At 41.7% G+C, this 22964-nt stretch overlaps 1 protein-coding gene across 2 annotated transcripts in view; it reads right to left on the bottom strand.

Annotated features, from left to right (window-relative positions):
- BCL9 (B-cell CLL/lymphoma 9) overlaps positions 1–22727 on the bottom strand; it is a 95408-nt gene extending 72681 nt beyond the window's left edge. Inside the window, exon 1 of one of the 2 annotated variants that reach the window (XM_018046002.1) lies at positions 22485–22727. The gene's annotated coding sequence lies outside the window, so the exon portion shown is untranslated. The remainder of the gene's footprint in view (positions 1–22484) is intronic. The other variant, XM_018046004.1, reaches the window with a different exon arrangement.

The following is a 22964-nucleotide window of genomic DNA, read 5'->3' as shown; positions in this document are numbered from 1 at the left end:
ATTCTCTAACCCAAGGTTTAAGATCCTCCACCATGTCTCCTGAGCTGCTGTCTCTCCCTGCTTACCTACATCCGACCTATGCTTTGGTCAAATGGTCTACTTACTCTTCTTAGAACATGGCTTGCTTTCACTCGTGCCATTTCCTGGGTCTGAATTGATGCCTTCTCCAGTTATATGTAAGATGCCTTCTACTGTCCAATCCCTGGAGTCAAATGATACCATCTTCCTGAGGCTTTCTGTGCTCTTTCTAACTAGATGTGAACCTCCCATGGGATTTGGTCTGACTCTTTTTAAAGCATTTATTAACTTGTTCTCTGTATCACAGTTATCTGTGTACATGTCTTACTCCTCTACTAAATTAATAGCTCCTTAAGGATGATGACTGAACCTTATTCATTTTTAAAAATTTTTATGCTTGTTAGTCCCTAGCAGAGAACATAGTGTACAGGAAAGAAAGTCAAAGTGTCAGTCGCTCAGTCGTGTCTGACTCTTTGCGACCCCAAGGACTGAAGCTCGCCAGGCTCCTCTGTCCATAGGATTCTCCAGGCAAGAATACTGGAGTGGGATGAGGACCTTGATAAACATTAGTTGAATGAACAAATGAACAAACAGAGCACTAGACTTAAAATTCATCTTTAGGTCATGCAGTTCAATAAGACCATTTTAGAAAATTATGAATAATCATGAGAGGGAATAAGAAGGGCCTAGCCCTTTAATCTTCACATGGCACTTAAGGACTCCTGGGAAACACAAATAAGCATGGAAATAGGTTTCCATTGTTTTACATGGAATGGATGTGAGGAAAAAGTCACTTGGGAGTTGCTGAAAATCATACACTGTGTTAACAGTGCCTTAGGACACAGATTTCATGTCTGTGGCTCCCACTACCCACAGTCCTTCAATCCCCAAGGTAGGTTTATGGGAAATAATGTAGAACCATTTCCCTTCGCAATTAATTTTGAGTTGAGTAGCTCCTTTATAGAAAAAAAGATAAAAGTTTCAGCTAATTCCCTAATTCTTCACTGTACTATATTAGCATTCCAGAAAGACTGAATTAGTGTGTTGGGGTTTACCTCAATCAATTGTGTGGGTGAGTTCATTTATCCTCAGCAACTTTGCTTTGGAAGAAAGGTACTGAGTGAACTTTCTCACAGAGCAAAGCCTTCTATTTATGTAGAAAACGGGCACAAATTTGTTTGGGAAGCAACAAGGTGACCTTTCCTCATTCCCTATATTTTGCTTCATGCACAGACCTTGACTCTGTTTATGAAGGAGGATAACTGGATGTCCCCAGTGTTATTTAAATTAGACATATTGTTAGCATATTGCTTAGTTGTAAACCATCTATTATTACTGGAGGAGGAAATGGCAGCCTGCTCCAGTCTTCTTTTCTAGAGAATTCCATGGACAGAGGAGCCTGGCAGGCTATTCAGCCCATGGGGTCGCAGAGTCAGACACAACTGACTTGTGTTATTATTATTATTAATTGTGTTTAAGAATCAAGATGCTCCTATGGGGCTTCCCTGGTGGCTCAGTGATAAAGAATTCACCTGTCAGTACAGAAGCTACGGGTTTGATTCCTGGTCCAGGAATATTCCACATGCTGCGGAGCAACTGAGCCGGTGCATCACAACTATTGAAATGTGTGCTCTAGAATCCCAAGGCCGCAACTACTGAAGCTGGCGCACCCTAGGGCCCATGTTCCCCAACAAAAGAAGTCACTGTAATGAGAAGCCCTAGCATCGCAACTAGAGAGTAGTCTCAGCTCGCTACAGCTGGAGAAATGCAGCAACAAAGACCCAGCACAGCCAAAATAAAGAAAATTATTTAAAAAGGATTTGAGATCATTTATGTATAAAAAAGGATGCTCCCATGAACTACAATGCCCTGTTTTCATGACTATTTTATGGTTTAAAAGACTCCTCCCAGAGGGTTTAAGGAATCCTCCAAAGGCCAGTCCCTTAGCGAGAGAGCAGTGTGGCAGTCAACATCTCAGCATATGACTCACCTCCCCCTGGACTGGCAGCCCCTTATGTATCTCATTCATGCTCACCCGCCTGGGATTGAGCAGTAGGGCTGGTTCTCTGCATCTTCCCTAAGTCATTTATGCTGTGTTCTTTCTCTTTATTTTTTAACTTTACAATTGTAATTTATTTTGAAATATGAAGTCATCGCAGCATGTGCTGAGGGACAGAGAGAAAGTAAGGTTTTCTAACTCTGGCGACTTTATTACCAAGAGTTTAGGTAACTGGCTTTTACCAGCTTCTTAACATTTCTGTTTCCTCTAAGTCCAAATACTGCTCAATAGCGCTTTACTGTTCAGGAAAGAATCTTCTTTTTCAAACACTGTTTTTGTGCCTGTTTCTAAAAGAAGTCAACGGAAAGGAAAGGGTGTGAGAACTTCCCATCCTTAGAGGGAAGAGAGCTATCCAGTCTCTTGCCTGCAGTTCTCTGGGAAGGAGGAACAGAGGGCACTTCTTTTATGACATCTGGCTCCTTGAGGTCAGAAATGCTCTCCTGTAGTTCAGGAAAATGAGGTAGAAATACTATTTCTGAATTTCAGCAAAAAAAGATTTGCGATGGGTAGGTCCACAGTAGAAGAGAAGGAATGTGAAACCACGGGTTGCAAATCCTGGTTCTGCTTCTAACAAACACTCCTGGGTGAGCTCCTTCACCTGCCTGAAGCTCAGTTTATCTAACGGTAAAACAGGGACTGTCTAGTCAAGGCTATGGTTTTTCCAGTAGTCATGTATGGATGTGAGAGTTGGACTATAAAGAAAGCTGAGCACCGAAGAATTGATGCTTTTGAACTGTGGTGTTGGAGAAGACTCTTGAGAGTCCCTTGGACTGCAAGGAGATCCAACCAGTCCATCTTAAAGGAAATCAATTCTGAATATTCATTGGAAGGACTGATGCTGAAGCTGAAATTCCAATACTTTGGCCACCTGATGCGAAGAACTGACTCATTTGAAAGGACCCTGATGCTGGGAAAGATTGAAGGCAGGAAAAGAAGGGGACAACAGAGGATGAGATGGTTGGATGGCATCACTGACTCAATGGACATGAGTTTGAGTAAACTACGGGAGTTGGTGATGCACAGGGGAATCCTGGTGTGCTGCAGTCCATGGGGTTGCAAAGAGTCAGACACAACTGAGCAAGTGAACTGAACTGAAAACAGGGACAGTCATATCTTGTTATGGACATTTTGCCTGGGTAAAATGAGGTGGCATGTGTAAAGCCCCTGATATTCTTATAAACAAGACAGGGAAATGCAGGGCATAGAAGGATAGGACAGAAGAATATGGTGGACTGGTAACTGAACAACTAAAAGATTTTCTATGACCTCCCAGCCAGCTCTGTCTTTGTCCCTACCCAGCTCAATTTGTGCTGCAATGCTTTTATTAATGCTCTGAAAAACCTTTTTTTTTTTTTTTTTTTAAAAATCTCACTTGTGGATGTTACAAAATTGGGGGAGATCAGTATCAAATGCCAAAAAAAAACCCCCAAAATTCAAGAAAACAAAGCAAACACATGCCCAAAGTAAAAAATCCTTAATCAATTCTAATGAAATAAATTTTAAAGTTCAGATGGCCTACATAGCAGTAGGTGTTAAGAAAAGGGCGGGGAAGGGGGAGGGCTGGAGAGAGAAGGAAGGAGAAGTCTTTACTTCTGCGATGAGGTTCTGCACACATCAAATGTACTCCCAGCTTGTGCCAGGAGATGTGCTGTGCTGTGCTTAGTCTCTCTGTCGTGTCAGATGCTATGCGACCCCATGGACTGTAGCCCACCAGGCTCCTCTGTCCATGGGGATTCTCCAGGCAAGAATACTGGAGTGGGTTGCCATGTCCTCCTCCAGGGGATCTTCCCAACCCAGGGATTTAACCTAGGTCTCCCACATTGCAGGCAGATTCGGGAGGTGAGAGATCTCTATCCCATATGAAACAAAATGACTGAGTATGCCTGTTCAGTCGTGTCCAACTCTTTGTGACCCCATGGATTGCAGCCTGCCAGTCTCTCCTGTACATGAGATTCTCCAGGCAAGAATACTGGAGTGGGTTGCATGCCTTTCTCCAGGGGATCGCGCCGATTCAAGGATTGAACCAGTGTCTCCTGCAACTCCTGGGTTGGCAGGCAGATTCTTTTACCACTGAGCCAGCTGGGAAACCCTTCTGAATGCCTCTTTTTTTCAAAAGAATACAGACAACAGAATAGCAGCCAGAGAGACTTCTATACCATGTCCTGTAAGGAAGTCAGAAGGTTCACCTTGGAGAAGACAAGTCTTGGAGGGGCCCTCATACTTGTTCTCAAATATGGGAAGGGCCATGTGGTGCCAAGACAGTGAGGCCAACTCTAGACTCTCTACACACAGAACCGAACCAGTGAAGAGATGAAAGCAAAGCTCACAAAAGGTGCACCGAGCTGCCCAAGTGGCCCTGCCCTGCTGGTGCTTCTCACAGGCCACAGGGCTCCCTGGGGGAGTGTTATCATCAGCGTTCAACCACCAGACATAGACTGAACCAGAGGAACTCAAATTGTCCTTTCACTCGTAGAAATCCATGGCTCTTACTGACTCTAGTGTCACTCAGTTTTTCCCTGAGGAAAGGTTTTGGGGAGACAAGTTCAAAGGTGAGTGCTTTTAGTAGAATACACTGTTTTTATTATTTATTTTCTAAAATCTCTGAATCCTGGGCAAGCACTGGTTTCCATCAGCAGCACAGAACTATATAACTATGAAAAGGGCATAGAACTATGGAACTATGGAAAGGGCAGTGGATTTGGAGACAGATCAATTTGGGTTCAACTCCAGTTCTAACACTTACCTGCTACTTGACTTTAGGTAAATGATTCTCTGAGCCTGTTTCTTCATCTGGCAATATGAATGCTTAATGTAAGGGTCATTGGGAGGATTAAATGAGATACTATATCTCACTGATTCTCTAAGATGCATATTTATCACGTCTTAATAGCTCTGTAATCAAGATATATTTTAACATTGATGGTGTGCTATGGTTAATTGGGAGTTTTTGTTTTTTTCTTTCATAGTGGCACATAAAGTAATGTTGATCTTAAAAAATCAATTGCAACTTATATTCAAAGGAATATGCTGCTGCTGCTACTGCTAAGTCGCTTCAGTCTTGTCTGACTCTGTGCGACCCCATAGATGGCAGCCCACCAGGCTCACCCGTCCCTGGGATTCTCCAGGCAAGAACACTGAAGTTCCATTTCCTTCTCCAATGCATGAAAGTGAAAAGGGAAAGTGAAGTTACTCAGTCGTATCAGACTCTTAGCGACCCCATGGACTGCAGGTACCCGGCTCCTCCGCCCATGGGATTTTCCAGGCAAGAGTACTGGAGTGGGGTGCCATTGCCTTCTCCAGGAATATGCTAAGCTATATTAAATACTTAGCATAATAACTGGCACACAATGAATGCTCAATACAGTGTTAATTCCATTCTTACTTTTCTAGATAACTGCTTCATAACCTCTTGAAGAATAGGGAGGTCCTCAAGAATTAATTATTGGAATTGGTCAACAGGTACACAATATGGAAAATTAATGAAAAGATTCACACCAGATCCTATGGAGTGTCATTTCTACTGTATACATACACACACACTATATATATATGTTTATTTGTGTATATATATACACATATATGTATATGTGTATATACACACATATGTATATATGTATATACACACATACATATAATAAGCAAATATATATGTGTGTATATTTATACACAATAGGTAAATATTTATATAGTGTGGATATATATATATATATGTATATGTATTTTCCAGTAGTCTTGTATAGATGTGAGAGTTGGACCATAAAGAAAGCTGAGTGCTAAAGAATTGATGCTTTTGAACTGTGGTGTTGGAGAAGACTCTTGAGAGTCCTTTGGACTGCAAGAAGATCAAACCAGTCAATCCTAAAAGAAATCAGACCTGAATATTCATTGGAAGGACTGATGCTGAACCTCCAATACTCTGGCCACCTGATGTGAAGAACTGACTCACTGGAAAAGACCCTGATGCTGGGGAAGATCGAAGGCGGGAGAAGAAGGGGACAACAGAGGCTGAGATGGTTGGATGGCATCACCAACACAATGGATATGAGTTTGAGCAAGCTCCAGGAGTTAGTGATGGACAGGGAATGCTGGCGTGCTGCAGTCCATGGGGTTGCAAAGAGTCGACACGAATGAGTGACTGAACAGAACCGATACTTTTTCTCATCCCGTTTACTCATCATAGAAACTTTCTGTACTTTTCCAACTATGCTTGCTCTGTTAATTTTGTTTCAAACATTTTTTCAGCACAAGGCTAAATGTTTTTGCCCACGGTATCTTCTTGCTCAGTCGCTAAGTCATATTCAACTTTGTGACTCCATGGATTGGAGCAGGCCATACTCCCCTGTCCTTCACTATCTCCTGGAGTTTGCTCAAACTCTTATCTATTGAATTGGTGATGCCATCTAACCATCTCATCCTCTGCTGCCCCTTTCTCCTTTTGTCTTCAATCCTTCCCAGCATCAAGGTCTTTTCCAATGAGTCGGCTCTGCATCAGGTGGCCAAAGTATTGGTGCTTCAGCATCAGTGTTTCCGATGAATATTCAGGGTTGATTTCCTTTATCTTAGGAAAGAGGATAGCCCTGCCCTCACCAACATTCTACCTGCATCTCCTAAATCTGCCATCAAGTTTAATATCCTTCAGATCTGACTTCTTTCCTCTTCTGGTGCTCAATTCGAGATGATTTAGTTTGTCACAAGAAGCATATCATAAACTCAACATTGCAAGGATATGTCAGTCAGGGAAATTTTTTCTTGACCCAGCTGGTCCTGAAAGTAATCATCACAGAGGCTTTTCATAGTCAAATACTGTGGTCATAAGTGTGGATTTTTCCTCATGTAAGAATATTATCTGATCATTTATAAGATGTTATCAAGTGTACTGTCTCACTATTGTTATGTGCTAGTGAGTTACCCAGGTTAATTACATATCATACAAAATTCACTTCTTTGTATTTGCCTTCCATTCAACTTCTAATGGTATATATCATCTTATCCTACAGCAATATTAGGAATGCTTTTGCTAACTCTTTCTCTCTAACCCAACTTCTACACAGAGGATGGTGCTTAAGACCCTCACCAGAAGATGTGCAGCAACAAAGTTGAGTTTTGCTTTTGTTGGTGTAATCAGTTAGCTAGTTTATCAGTGTTAATTGAGGGTCCACTATACACCCACTGGGCTTCCCAGGTGGTACAGTGATAAAGAATCCGCCTGCCAATACTAGAGATTTGGGTTCAATTCCCGGGTCGGGAAGATCTCCTGGAGTAGGAAATGGCAATTCACTCCAGTATTCTTGCTTGGAAAATTCCATGGACAGAGGAGCTGGTGGGCTACAGCCCATGGTGTCGCAAAGAGTTGGACATGACCGAGCACATACACACACCTATCACTGTACTGGGTTTTGGGACTAACCAAAAAGATAAAAGCTAAAGTTTCAAGGTATTCATCTTCCAGGCCAGACATGGAACAGAAGCCATACTGAGTCAGGGGTCTCTTAAGTGGCCAGCACTTGACTGAGACTCATCCGTGGTCTCCATTCCCTCTGCAAATGTAAAGACCAGGCCCACGGCATGCTGCCTGATCACAGTCAAGAGTGGCTACTCCAGGAGGCCTGACCCCTGCTTGCTCAAACCAGTGGAGAAAACTACTTACGCTAGTTCTTCCTATCATAATTCCACAATTTAATTAAAGTTACTTAAAAATAATGAAATATGAGCGCACAAGAGAAAATTGTTTCTATGAGATCTATCAAGAAGTTGAAAGTTTGGGAAAGGCACATTAAAGCTGAGTTACTAAAAAATGCATTGTCAACTTAGGTTGTGGGCATTGTTGCTCTTTAGCCGCTCAGGCATGTCTGACTCTTTGCGACCCCATGGACTGTAGCCCGCCAGGCCCCTCTGTCCATGGGATTCTCCAGGTAAGAATAATGGAGTGGGTTGCCATGTCCTCCTCCAAGGGATCTTCCCAACCCAGGGATTGAACTCTCGTTCCCTGCATTGGCAGGCAGGTTCTTTACCACTGAACTACCAGGGAAAAGCCATCATTAAATCTGGAAAAATCTGATTGTCTCACAGAATGTCTTTAAGATCCAGCTCCACTTTAAAGAAACTGAGACAAAATGACTGTGAAAGCCTTGGAGGTGTGGCTTAAATGAGAAATAGGATGAGGAGTGCTACTGGGAGGCCCTAAACTCAAAAGACAGGCCTTGGCCCTACATCAAAAACTTGAGGGATGTTTTAAGTGGAAATAAAGGCTTAAGAGATGATTCCATCACTTTGTATGATTCTTGCTTTAACTAACTTGTTCAGCTAAGTCACCAACTATTCATTGAACAGGGTAAAAGGGTTTCTACTGTTGTTAACATAATAACCTGTTAAGAGCTACAAGACAGGGGTGTGAAGGCAGACAAGATGACTTCTGGTGATGAATCCTGAACTGTGTGCCAAAGGATAAAGGAGGAGTTCCCAGGGAAATAAGGAAACCCCAGCCCAGCCACTCCCCAGAAAAGGGATCAATATTGTCACATGAGACAATTTTCTAGACTTTTAAAATCAACCCAGAAGCAAGAGAGCATAGGTTTGACTCTGTATTCTGCTGTTACTATGTGTCCCTAAGCAAGGTGTCTGTGCCTTAGCATCTGCACTCTGGAAGGTGAGGATAATTGCAGTATGAGCCTTATAGGGCTATTAAGAAAATCACAGGAGATGACCCTTAAATAATCTTGCATTAATAAAAAACATATGCAAAGTTACCTTAAGGTTTTCTGGAAGCAAGGAAGTAGGCATGCTGCAGATGGTTCTGGAGATGAAGGAAATGTTGCATACTTCTTCTAAAACCTCCTACCATGAGCACAAGCAATAACAGATTGAAGAGAAGGGAAGAGTGGTGTGAGTCCCCCTTCTCCTCCCTGGTATTGGGAGCCATGTCTGCTCTCGAGATGGCAAACCAAGTGGGACAGCACTCTTGACAACCAGCTCTCAAATTCTTACATGACCACTCACCAACCACTTCCAATGAACATATGTAGTTTTCCCAACAAACTATAATTTTACAGATCCTTCACTTTGCAGATGACGGAACTGGGTCTCATAGAAGTTAAGCATATCACTCAAGGTTGTATGGATGATAAACAGAAATGACACCTTATTCCAAATTCTGTGTGTTTCCCAACATCCCACACTGTCTTTCTCATGAGCCATTTAGTTCACAAACCCTGGGCTGCTATGTCTTGTATTTATTCATCTGTTAAAACTTTCCATAGGACTGGATCCTACAACTAATATCTGAAATGAGGGTTGGAGATTATCAGGGATTTCAATTATCCTGCCTATCTCTGACCTCCATTACCAGGGATAATCAGAAGCTAGCTCTAGCAATTTTGTGAAACTTTCATTAATTTTAAATAAATTTATACAATGTCATTTTCCCCCCTTTATCCAAATTAAAATGTCCTTGTCATTTCAGTTTCTCATTACAGGCAAATCCCTTGTATGTCTTGGAGACAGTCTGTTGTTTTTCTCTGGATCCTTTATATTTCTGCTTTGTTTTCTCGGAAATGAAAGGACTCAATGCCGAATTCTGATTTTAAGGTGAAGTCATAACATCAATGTATATCATTAAAATGTTTTATTGTAATTACAGAAATAGTCAATGCCAAATTATGTGCACTATATTATCTTCTGCATTATTCTTTATCCCATTCTCAAAGTTAATACCGCCTATTATATCTCATTCATTCTTCTGACTGCTGCTACACAGCGAGCAGATGTCCCCATTGAGCAATCCACAATGAATCCGAGATCTTTTTCCTGAGCACTTACAAGTAGAGTAATTCAGAGCCCATCAGTGAGTATGAGCTGTTTCAATTGTTCCTTCCAGTATACATTAGCTTGTACTTGTCTACATAAAATTTCAAGGAATCATAGATATTAGAGATGGAAAAGACCAGTTAGTTTACCAAGCCTGCCCACTCAGCCAGCAAAAGCAAGTAAAGAAAATAACCCTATCAGTCCATGCTATGTTAATGATGCTTATTAATAATAATTATAATTACTATTTATATTACATGGTTTCTTTCATCCTAAAATCAGTAAGATGATGGCTTTTTTTTTTTCTTTTTTTAAAGCAACATTTCTTTTCCAAAAGGGAACTGGGGGTCAGACATCAAGGTTACCATACCCAAAACCAATCCAATAAAACCAAGAATACAATTAAGTTCAGTTCAATAAACATCTCTGGGCATCAACCACCTGTAAAGCAGGGACCCTGTTGGGTATTTTGAAGGACACACAGACGACTAGAACTCAAGGCCCTGCCCTCTTGTTTATTACCTATTAAGGGATTTGTGATAGCAAACACATATAGATATTATGACCATTCCAGGAAAAGAACACAATAACATGGATACCATAGAGTTGGAGAGATTTCTTGCTAGAAAGTGAGAAAGACTTTGTCATAAGGTGACATTTGAGCCAGATCTTGAAAAAAAAAAAAAGGATGAACATTAAGACAGAGCTTGGGAAAAGGGGACTTGAGCAAAAACCCAAAATAAATCAAAACAATAGATCTTTTTAGCTGGGTTTCTGCTGCTGCTGCTAAGTCGCTTCAGTCGTGTCTGACTCTGTGTGACCCCACGGTTGGCAGCCCACCAGGCTCCCCCGTCCCTGGGATTCTCCAGGCAAGAACACTGGAGTGGGTTGCCATTTCCTTCTCCACTGCATGAAAGTGAAAGTGAAAGTGAAAGTGAAGCTCAGTCGTGTCTGAGTCTTCCCGACCCCACGGACTGTAGCCCACCAGGCTCCTCCGTCCATGGGATTCTCCAGGCAAGAGTACTGGAGTGCACTGCCATTGCCTTCTCTGAGCTGGCAGAAATCTCACAGTATAAACACAAGTATGGACGTTCTCAGTACAAGTGGATAAGGTCCATAAGTGGAAGACGTCTTCTTGGCCTTTGTAAACAGGATTAAGATGTGGAAACTCCATCTAATTAACAACCTGAAAGGACATTTGGAAACAGACTACCAATCACAAATAAATTTATGGAAAACAACACAAAAACGTTTTCAATTAGAACTGTCTCCAAAAAAATTTCAGAAAGCCTGATAATGTATGTAAGGAAAACTGGGAATTCCCAGCTACAGAAAACAATCTCTAATCGAAGTGTAGATGGATAAATGACCTATGCAGTCATACCTAGTTAATACCACTCAATATAGCTGAGAACAGCTACTGGTGTACCATTTGAGGATGCACAGAATAGAGGATTCCACATTCTGATCCCTTCAATAAAAATATACATAATTGTAGACCAGAAAAATACCAACATACCTCTATGATTCTTTCCTTTAATTTTAAAAATCATTTTTAATTGAAGTACAGTTGATTTACAACGTTGCGTCAATTTCTGCTACACAGCAAACTGATCCAGGTATATACATACGTATGTTCTTTTTTATATTCTTTCCCATTTTGATTTATCACAGGATATTGAATCTAGTTTCCTGTGCTATGCAATAGGACCTTGTTGTTTATTCTCTATGATTAATCAGAGTAGATGTTTCTCTACTTTTAGTCAAAGAATTTACTCTTTGAAATCCTATAATCTAGCCATATATTACCACAGCAGTTATCTTCTTTATACCATCCTTTATGAAATCCTTGGTGTGAAGAAAAAAGAAACTACAGAAGGCAGTACTTCCATATTTGTCCCCTCAAAAACCATTGCAAATGCCATCTCCATCACGAAGACTTCCCAAGTTCCTTCCACCAACATACCCTTCACCACCAAATTAATGTTCTCTCTTGACTCCACTTCTTTCATCTATTGCCCTCTGCTTTATCACTGGTTGGGTGAGTATCAATCTCCAGCCACCAGAATGAAAGCACCTTAAAGGCAGGGAGCCAGCCTTCCTCATCTTGCATTTCCACAGTGCCAAGCCTATTTTTCATTGCCTGACACACAATAGACATTTCCAGCACATGTTTGTTAAATCATTTCAGCAAGTCTGGGAGAACTTATTTTAACATATTTCAATTATTAAAAAAAAATTTTTCCTTTTGTACCCTTTCCAAAGTTTGCCCTTGCAATCCAGTCATGGCACTCAGATTCAGGTGCGGCACAAGTGTGTGTACAGCTACCGCTATTCTTCATCAGCGTGCAGCTCTGGTAGTGAACTACAGAATTACTGCCCTAACCAAGACCTTGGTCTTGACTCAGCCATACTCTCATTCATCGATTTCTGCGACTTCGGAAAACTTCAGTCAGACTGGCCTAGGTTCAGATAGACTTACACCCAAGCTCTGGTTATCACTTACTAGATGTATGATTTGGGGCAAGTTGAACTTGCCAACCAACTTCCCAACTCTAGACCTCAGTTTCCTCAACTAGGAGATGAAGACACGAACAGTATCTATCTTGGTTCAAATATGACAACACAAGAAAGGGTTTAGCTCGTGCTTTCCTCACAGCAAATACCAATTAAATATTATTAGTGTATTCTCACTCATAAAGTAGAAATAACACATGAACCATATATTACTGTACTTGTACCTCAATAAAAGAAAAAGTAGAAATAATACAAGTCCTGTGGGATTATCCCAAGGAATAAATGATATGACAAGGAAACTTTTGCTCAGAACATTGTTTAGTCAATTCCTTCCTTCCTTTGTGCTGGAATAATTGCTACAATTGACTGAGCACCTAAGACATTCTAAGTAATGTGTACCAGTCACTTTAAATATACTATGCCATCTAATTTAATTCATATAATAAGCTATTGAAATAATAATCATTAACCTATTTTACAGATGAATAAATTGAGTTTGAGAGAGAATAAATAACTAGCCCAAGGTCACATCACTAATTCATGACAGATGGTTCCAGAAGCTAAAGTTAAGAGGGATCAAGTACAGAACAGAGAAGAAGAGGGATAAAATACAGGAAGAAAGGATAGGCAGAAACTCCCTAAAAAGCTTAGTATTCCTATTTATCCTCACTCTGGGCCTCAATTCCAGGATTATGCTTGTTTTTTAAACTAGCCTCTGGGATTCATGTCAATATAGTCTCACTTTCACTATTTATCTACTTTCATTCTTTAATAAATGTATGAAATGATGCCACTCATCTGAGAACTAACTCTAATACACTTCCCTCTCCCAATTTCTTTCCTGGTTATAAAGTTGCTATTTGTTCCCATGGTCTTCTTATCTCAGTTATACTAATCATCATCCATGAAACATTTTAATTTTTAATAATCTGGTTATCCTTAATTTCTCAGACTTCCCTAATGGACTCATAATAGATATGTCAAGTACATTTGTTGTGAGCTATACGGAAGGGAAGATGGCCCTTCCATAGTTCCTACTAAGAGGCAATCCAGTTTTATACTGACTGACAACCCGTCTGTTCCTACCCACCACCCTCTGCCACAGCATCCTGAACTAAAGGTGCACTTCTGTTCCGTGGGCAACTCCAATCATAGACTGGTTAGAGTCCTCTAAGACAGGGCAATGAAAGGCTCAGTTGGATTCCTTCTTGGGAATCTAAATTAGGGAATTCTGAGAGAATGAAGCAATTCACAGGGAACACTACAAATGAAAGACTATAAGGACAGAAGCCTTGGGGAAGAAGCCTTGAAGGAAGTAAGGGAGAAAGGGTGTAGGGTTCTCCACATGGGGGCTCCTTGGCAAGTTAAAGAAGCAACAATTAGGTGTAAGCAAAAGCTATGAGATTGAGAGTGATTATTCAGAATAACGTTAGAAGACCAAACCAGCAGGCAGCAAAAGCAGCTCAAGGAAGGCAACAAAAGGAGCCTAAGGAAAGCAAACACACCCTGAGAGGACAGGACTGATGGAAGACAGAAGGTGGTGCCTAGAGTTTCTTCAGTAGCTCAGAGATTTCCAGTTCTAATTCCAGGTTCCATCTGTGAGCGTCCTCACAATGAAAATCCCTTTTCTCGAGGAAACTTCAGTGGTCCAGTTCTTTGCCACCAGAATGCTTTTGTTAGAGGGTTCAGCACTTAAAACCCTTTCTAGAAGAGAAAAGTTAGATTGTACTATTCCCCTTCTTTGTTTCAGATGGGTCACAACTGCAGTTTCCTGGAAGACAGTCATTTACCTCACTATCCTCTGATTGTCCTGACTTCCCCGAATCTCTCTTTATTTTCCATGTACTGAGGTAGAATAAACTGCTCTTCAGCTACCACTATCAAGACCAACTTCACCAAGTCATTTGTCATAAGGGATTCTTTGACATAAGGGCTTCCCAGGTGGCTCAGTGGACGAAGAATCCATCTGCAATGCAGGAGACGCAGGTTCGATCCCTGGGTTGGGAAGATCCCCTGGAGAAGGGCAGGACATCCCACTCTAGTATTCTTGCCTGGAGAATCCCATGGACAGAGGAGACTGTCGGGCTACAGTCCCTGGGGTCGCAAAGAGTAGGACACGACTGAAGTGACTGAGCACACATTCTCTGACATAAAAAATAAACTCTTAAGTAAGGGAAGCACAAGGTTCAAGAGTGGGAAACGTGGCAAAAAGGCTTTAGGGGAGAAAAACTGGACACAAGAAATAGGAACATTCAAGGGTGAAAAAATACTTCATTATGAATATGTAATTCACCTGCAAACGAGAAGAGTGACTACCCTAATATAAGAAACTTCCTGTTTTTTAAACTTGGGACATAAGATTACATAATCTAAGCCTTTTACCTGCCATTCTTTCTGTATACAGTAAAAACATTTATCCATTCAACAACATTTATGGATCATCTGCTGTTTCACCCTAAGCTAGGCATTAGGGGTACAAAAACCAAAGACAGCCCCAGTCCCTGATGGGACCACAGCCCAGAGTAGAAGCCAGATCATTCCAGTGCAGTGTGATGAGGGCCACATAAGTACACGACCAGCCCAGGAGCAGAGGTAGGGTGCTTTGTTCCTTGGACACTAAGGAACTTTCCAGAAGAAATGGCCAGGATGATCTTGAAGGAGCAGCGGGCGTTGGCTTGGAAAAGACAAGGCAGAAGACCTGGGAACTGGCACAAGAACTAAAATTCTGCCTTCTTTAGAGTACGGTTGTCTTAAACAGCCCAGTGTATCATGGATTTCGATATAATAATTACCACTCCAGGCATCCTCAGGGTAAGTGTGTCCTGGACCTGCATTCAAAAAGTCCCTTGTCCATAGACCCTCTGCAAAGATTTCCTCCTCAAACATGTACTAACTACACAAGCCCCAAGCATAATAGACAGTCCAACAGATCTAGTGTTAGGCAAGATAAAGTTACCTCAAGATTCACAAGTTTCTCTTCTGAGCAAATAAAGGCTTGGCTTCTTTCAACTGTCATTACATTATTGTTAATTTTGAATTTGTGCATTTATTTTTCAAGAAAAAGACTGATTCTGGCTTTCATGGAAATCAGTAAAGTTCTCCAAACCTTTAGATTAGAGGCATTTTGAATCTTCAAGTGAATATCATAAAAACACTTTTGATAATCATTTATATTATTAAAAGTTAGTTGACCACAATAATACGTAGAATATTATTTTCCATAGTAGTTTAACATTCACCAATAACCAAACATTTCACGTATATTTACAGAGTATACTCTTATATTCTAAAAAGCATGCCATTATACTATTCTACAAACCTATTTCTGTTTTCCCATCTTTAAAGTCAATAATGCCTTTCTCCTATATATCTACTTCTAAGGATTGATGTGTAAGATTAAGCAAAATACCCAAAATTAGAAAATTTAAGCAACCAAGAATGAAAGAACAATATAAGTGAAAAAAATCATTATATGTTGTTTTCAAAATTCTCTTCTCCAGATAGAAAGTAATTATATCTTATACACTATTTTTTTTTTTTTCAGATAGAAAATAAGACCAATTCAAAGAGAGTCAGTGATTTACTAATTGTCAAAGCAGCCTTGAACTGGTCACTCTTGCAACAAGTCAAGATGATATTTCTAAAACATGGCAGAAGAACTTACTCTGGGATTCTAAAAATTGCATTAAAAGCTGCTATGTGAAATTTTCCAATTATATCTTTCCAAACCTTTAACCAATTTCAAAAGAACAGTGCACAAAATTACTCATAGAAAACATGATTAATAAAAACGTCATTTACTCTCTTTTTTTGTCCCACTCTTGGGTGCACTTTAGAAGCAATTTATTACTCACATTCTAAACATATCATATATATATATATATGCACACATAAATTTATTTATTTATTTGTCATCACATCAGCAAGTCTTCAGCAATATCCGTCAGGAGTTGCATATCATAAAGATCATCAACAGTCCTGTCATCCCCAAAAGCATAACATTAAACACACAGCGTGTATCATAAACACTATAATTGCTTAAATTGGTCCCTTGCATCCTCAAAACTACATGTAAACACAATGCAAAAAGGAATTGCACAATTTCTATGAAAAAGCATGAGAATAGTGAAGCTAAGAGATGTACCAAGTGTCCGGCCATTTTAAATTCATACTTATTATACAGAAAGACGTATTCAAAATGCATGTCTTTTGAAAATGCTTCTTAAGTCTCCTTCCACGTGTCTGCATGCTGACTGGCAAATTCTCTTGAAATTCATAAGTTAAAATCCTACTTTTCCTTACTGTGCTTTCCACTTCAAAATGTCAACACAGTTTGGATGTACAGGAACAAATCTCATACACCCACAAAATTCACATTTCCCCTTTTGGTAACCATAATTCTTGAATTGGGCCTTGTGTAAGGTGACTGAAAGACCAGACTCATGGAAGATCCTATTCATAGAGTCAGAAATACTGAATAACAGAACTGGAATGGAATTTAGAGAGGATTTGGTCCAATCCCTTCATTCTACAGGGGTTTTCCAGGTGGCACTAATGGTAAAGAATCCACCTGCCAATTCAGGAGACCTGAGACGTGGGTTTGATCCCCGGGTCAGGAAGTTCCCCTGGAGGATAGCATGGCAACCCACTCCAGTATTCTTGTCTGGAGAATCCCATGGACAGAGAAGCTTGGCAGGCTATATATAGTCCATGTGGTGGCAGAGTCAGACATGACTGAAGTGACTTAGCAAAGCACAGCACTTCATTCTATAAGACGTCCAGGGAAATAGATTGGCAAAACCAACACCAGAAACTGGTCCAATGTACTTAGCAAAAAAAACAACATAATTATTAAACTGTGTGCTTAGTCACTCAGTTGTGTCCAACTCTTTACGACCCCATGGACTGCATGCAGCCTGCCAAGCTCCTCTGTCCATGGGGATTCTCCAGGCAAGCGTACTGGAGTGGGTTGCCATGCCCTCCTCCAGGGGATCTTCCCAACCCAGGGATCGAACCCAGGTCTCCTGCATTGCAGGTGGATTCTTTACCATCTGAGCCACCAGGGAAGCCCAATTATTAAATTAGAATTGGAGAATTCCTCTCTTTTGATCAAAATTCTAAATCTTAGTCTTTAAAAAAAGGGCCAAAAGTAAGGCAGTCAGGAACTTCCCTGCTGGTCCAGTGGTTAAAAATCTGTCTTTCAATGCAGGGGACGTGGATTCAATCCCTGGTTGGGGAACTAAGATCCCACTTACCATGGGGAAACTGAGCCTCTGTGCCTCAACAAGAGAGCCCTCACGATACAACTAAGACTCGACACAGCCAAAAATTAAATAAACATATTTTAAAAACTAAGGCAGCTATCTTAATGCCCTCTCAACACAGTACCTTTGACCTGAATAGCATGGTGACTGCCTCACTTCTTTGCTTCTCAACTCTTGAAGAGATTTAGTCTAATCGGGAGATTTAACCAGATGGCCATCTTGCCCCTTATTTTCTTGTGCGTCTTTAGGTGAGTCACATAACCTTACTCAAATAAACAGAAGGACAACAACAGTACTTAACTAAACAATATTATTAATACAAGAGAAGTCTGGGACTTCCCTGGTGGTGTAGTGATTAAGACACCGTGCTTGCACTGCAGCAGGCACAGGTTCGACCCCTGGTGGGGAACTAAGATACCAAATGCCACATGGTGCGATCAAAAACAGAAAAAAAAAAAATTATAATAGAGGACTAAGCAGATATCATTTTAAACTGCATCAAAATGTCAAGACTTAAAAGAAATGTAGAAAATTTCCATTTTACATCTTATATGTGTGTCTCTTGGGGGTTGGGAGGACACAAAATTCCCTTCAATAAAACTACATGCAAAAGCAGTATTTGTATCTAGGCGTTTGAGGAATGTCTTGTATGTTGTATTGGTTTTACCTTCAGCAGGACTTCCCTGGTGGCTCAGATGGTAAAGGGTCTGTCTACAATGAGGGAGACCTGGGTTGGATCCCTGGGTTGGGAAGATTCCCTGGAGAAGGAAACGGCAACCCACTCCAGTACTCTTGCCTAGAAAATCCCATGGATGGAGGAGCCTGGTGCAGGCTACTGTCCATGGGGTCGCCAAGAGTTGGATACGACTGAGCGACTTCACTTTCTTTTCTTTCAGCAGGACTAAAGGCTCTAGCACTTTTATTTATGCAAGTATCCACCCATTGTACCTTTTTAAAATATCATCACAATCTTTGTGCTTATTTCTCTAAAGGTAAGGATGACCAGGATCACTGTTGTCTGGCTCCCTAGCTCTGTTAAATGTTTTCCCCAACCAGATTCTTGTTTTATTCACTGTTTAACTCCCCACTCAGATTACTCCTCTCTTTGGATTACCCTTCCAAGGCAACTCAGACTGCCTCCCCCAGAGACAGCTCCCCAGCGAGTAACACAGAGTTGGGGGGGAGTGTCTCAGAAGTGATCAAAGACTTGCAAATGAAGCCATACAGCTCACAGAAGGCAATGGCCACAGGTGCCAAATGCAGACGACTACCCAAGCTCCGGAAAGGGTAGCTGCTACAACTACCCTCACTGCCTAGTAACAATGGGTACATAGAAATGCCTCTTTTCACATGCCTTGACCACACAACCTGCGTGGGTTCCCAGAGGATAGGCACCAAACCTATGATTTATGTGTGGGTGGGCATATCTGTCTTCCTTTTAAACTACTAAATTAATCTAAATAAGGATGGATTGACAACATTGAAGACTTCACACCTGTGAGTACCAGAAAAAGACACAATGTAGAAAACGGTGGTATAAGCCTTAACACAAATCTGCCTCCAAGGAAATGACTGGCATTTCACCAAAATATTCTCCCCAAACAAGACCATAAACGTTGGAGTTGAGGGAATTCTCCTACCTTTGACTTCATAAAACCAGTGAGATTTTAGCAAATCAACCAAAAGTGGACCCACTGAAGAGGCTTTAATTCCACCCCCCCCCCCCCGCCCTTTTTAGATATGTGTGCTTGTTGGTAGGAATGGGAAAAGCCATTTTGTACACAAATGTCTTTGGAATTCTAAGATGACAGTGATAATGGTGATGTGTCCTGCAGCTAAGTGTTTAGTATCAACTGGAAGAACTATAGAACAAGTGCAATGAGACAAGCAAGAGTCTCCCTAAACTCATGCCCCCTCCAATGTCTATTTGGTTTAACCGCGCACAGAGGCTATAGCTAATGTGAATCACCCAGATAATGACTGTTAAATAGGCTGGCTCACAATGAGTATGAAGTTATTTAATAGTATATGTGTAAAGGGTTAGCAGACATATTTGTGACTCTTTTGTATTGTGTGGAGGAGGGTAGAGGGAAAGAGAAAGAGGGAATTTTCTGCTGTCTTTACAAACACTGGACTCTATGTGAGTGGAAATGCTACCAGGGAATGGAAGTTGGCCAGGGGTAATAACCTAGCCACAAAGCCAAAAAGACAGTTTATGTCTAATTACAAACTTCAGGTCAATGACTTATACAACTTTATGCCCTGCATAACAGCATCTGCAAGCCGTTCAATGTATATTATCAATATTATAATTACTACTTTGTGTGGTTCATGTTGATTACACCAATTAGACTGCAAGTTTTTTGAGAGAAGTGTAGGTGCATCTGCCCTGTTCTTTCCCACATCCTCAGTTCTCAGCAAGATGCTCAGCACATAGCAAGTGCCCCTGAATATTAGTTGAATAAACAAATGAATACATGTATGAATTCATGCAAATTCATGTTGTGACGCATATCTGCCACGTCTGTGCCATGAGCAGGGCTGAGTGTGCTGCTACAACTCAGTACAGCAGGCAAAACTCCAAAAGGTGCCCATCTTTGGCTGGCTCAATGCTGGGACAGACAAAATCAAATGTGGAGGCAAGGGAAGGATGGTTGGCATAGCAACTGACCTGCAGGGCACTCTGAACCCCAGGGTATGGTCCAGATGCAACTACACTTGCTTTGAGCCCCTTCAGATCATTGATGATCTTCTCTGGGCTTTTGTGTCCTCATTTAAAACTTCAGGAATAATCTTTCTTTTCCCTTGCAGTTCTGAAATTCTAACCTTTTAGGAAGATTTCTGGACCCTGAAATCTTGCCAAAGACAAACCATGGTAAGACCTTCTGCTTACAAAGTTGAAAACAATTTCTAAAATATGAAGTTCAGCTCTGGTTCAATGAAATGCCATGGGGCGGGGGTGACTTCTTACCAGATCCAAGCCAGTTAATACCTTCTCTTCATCCTTTTCCACACCCAGAAGTCAGGCTCTCTAGGCCTCAATGGGAAGAACATAAATATTCTCAACCAGAGCTGGTGCTTTGCTTCAATCTCTAGCTATCACAGGGAGTCGGTCCGATAAACATTTGCAGTTAGAATGGAAGGAAGCACAGCCTCTCAGACTTTTACATAATTTTTTTTTTTTTATGGACAAGTAGGAGAGTCACAGAAAACGTAGAATTAGGTAAGAAAGAGAAATTCCCCCAGAGAATTCAGAGAGAGAAACAACTGAGAGCCTTGAAACAATCACTGTATAAGAACAGAAGAAAGGAAACCTACAATTTGAGAAAATAAGCAGACATATTTTTTCTTAAAATTTTTTTAAATTAATATTAGGCACTGATTTTAGTCCTCTAGTCCCATGTCTCAAGATGTCACTTTAAAAAGCAGAGGTTTTATCCACAAAACCACCAGTGAGTAAACAACCTTCATATTCTTACCCTCACACACACACAGTAAGATATTTACTTTCTGATAAACAGCATTTGTAAATAAATCTCATTTAATCTCTAGAAGCCACAATAAAAATCTTTAACCTCCAAGGCAGAGTTTACAGATGTGTCTGCATGCCCTGCCAGAGCCAGAAAACACAAGGTTTTGAAAAAACTCCTATAAAGGGAGACACATTTTCTCTCTGGAGCATCTTACATTGACCTTCTTCTTCTTTTTTTTTTTTTTTTAAATATGTACCAGGGAGGAGAAAAGGGGAAAACCCAACCCCTCCTACCCCATTCTCTGTACAAATCGGCCAATAAATCTAAGGAAAAGACACAAGAGAAAAGGACAGAAGCCAACAGGTGGAAAAAGGCTTTTTGTTTCCTTAGAAATGCTCAGACACTTGATCTGTGTTCCCGGTCTATTTGTCTCAGGGTGTCTTAATGACGGTTTTATTATCATGATGATGACGATCAAGAACAATGATAACACTTCTACTTTGTGATGCCACAGCATTGCTAGCTCGAAGATTTCTCAACGCGTTTGAGACAGAAGGGTATCTATTCCGTTTTTACCGGATCCCAGAGAGGCGGGCAGCATCCCCAGGCGGCTCTCTGGATTTTACAGCTGGGGAAACTGAGGCACGGGGCCGCCCACAACTCCTTCACGGTCTCTACACCAGAGAGATCCCTGAGACGGGAAAAGTTTCTGGATCGTCTTGCGACAGAGTTCTCTCAGCCTCCCTCCTTGCCTGCCATGCCGCTCTTCCTCCCGGAGAGTATGGGCTCGGGTGGTAAGGATGGGGGTACCTCCCCTTCACTACGAGGCACGCCAGGGCAGGGTGTGGGAAGTCCACACACACGCACACGCACACAGGCACACTCGCGCACACACACAAAGCTCCGTGTAATCTCTGCAGGCACTCGGCGGAGCCCCCGCTGGCCCCTGCTCCGCCTGAGAATGCACAGCGCAAGCTTGCAAGGAGGCCCTCCTTGGGCTCCTGGTTGGGGCTGCTCTGAACGAGGGCTCTGCCCTTCTCTGCCTCTCTTTCAGGCTGCTCTCTCTCTCTTTCCCCCCTTCACGCCCTCCAATCTCACACCCTCCTCCCATTCCTCTCCATCCACCCCTTCTCCCCCATCAACCCAGAGGCGCAGATCGTGTTACTGGGGTTCCCTAGAAAGAGGGGGCCATCCCCAGCCCGGAGCGCCTGCAAAGACTTCCAGGGGCAAGGCTAGAGCTCCAATCGCAGGCTCCCAGCGCTCCTCCTGAGCAGCGCAGGAATGAGACCCCCACTTCCAGGCACGGGCGAACCAGCCTGCCACAGAAGAAGGAATTGTTAGGGCTCTTACCTTTTTTATGAGGAGAAATTCTGGAGAATCATTTCAGAAACTGAGGGGGGAAAGTGAATGAAGACAAAAAAGACCCTTTTCCTGCAATCCCTGGCCTCCTGGTATCAAGACACTAGGACAACATCAAAGCAACTTAGGGGGAACACTTTAGGGGCCTATTGTCTGCTCTGGTCTGATCTGTTTTTCTTCTGACTCCCCCTCTTGCTGCGGTGACACTTGGTACGGCCCAGGCATTCATGCCAAGTAGCTTTCACACATGGAAGCTTGTCTCAAGCAATTGCTGACAAGCCACAAACAAGACATTCTCCCTCCCTTCTCAGTGCCCCCCCACTCCTTCCCCCTCCACCTTTTCCTCCCCCCTCCTTGCCTCCCCTCCTCCTTTCTTCTGAATGCAAACTAAAACTCTCCAGTGACAGGCAGGCTCGCAGGCTTGGCCTAGCTGCGCAGGCAAACACACACACACACACACACACACACACA

Source organism: Capra hircus, chromosome 3 (assembly GCF_001704415.2).
Source record: "Capra hircus breed San Clemente chromosome 3, ASM170441v1, whole genome shotgun sequence".
Classification (NCBI taxonomy): Eukaryota; Metazoa; Chordata; class Mammalia; order Artiodactyla; family Bovidae; genus Capra; species Capra hircus.
The sequence above is the reverse complement of the archived record's forward strand: the minus strand, read 5'-3'. Positions and strand labels throughout refer to the sequence as shown.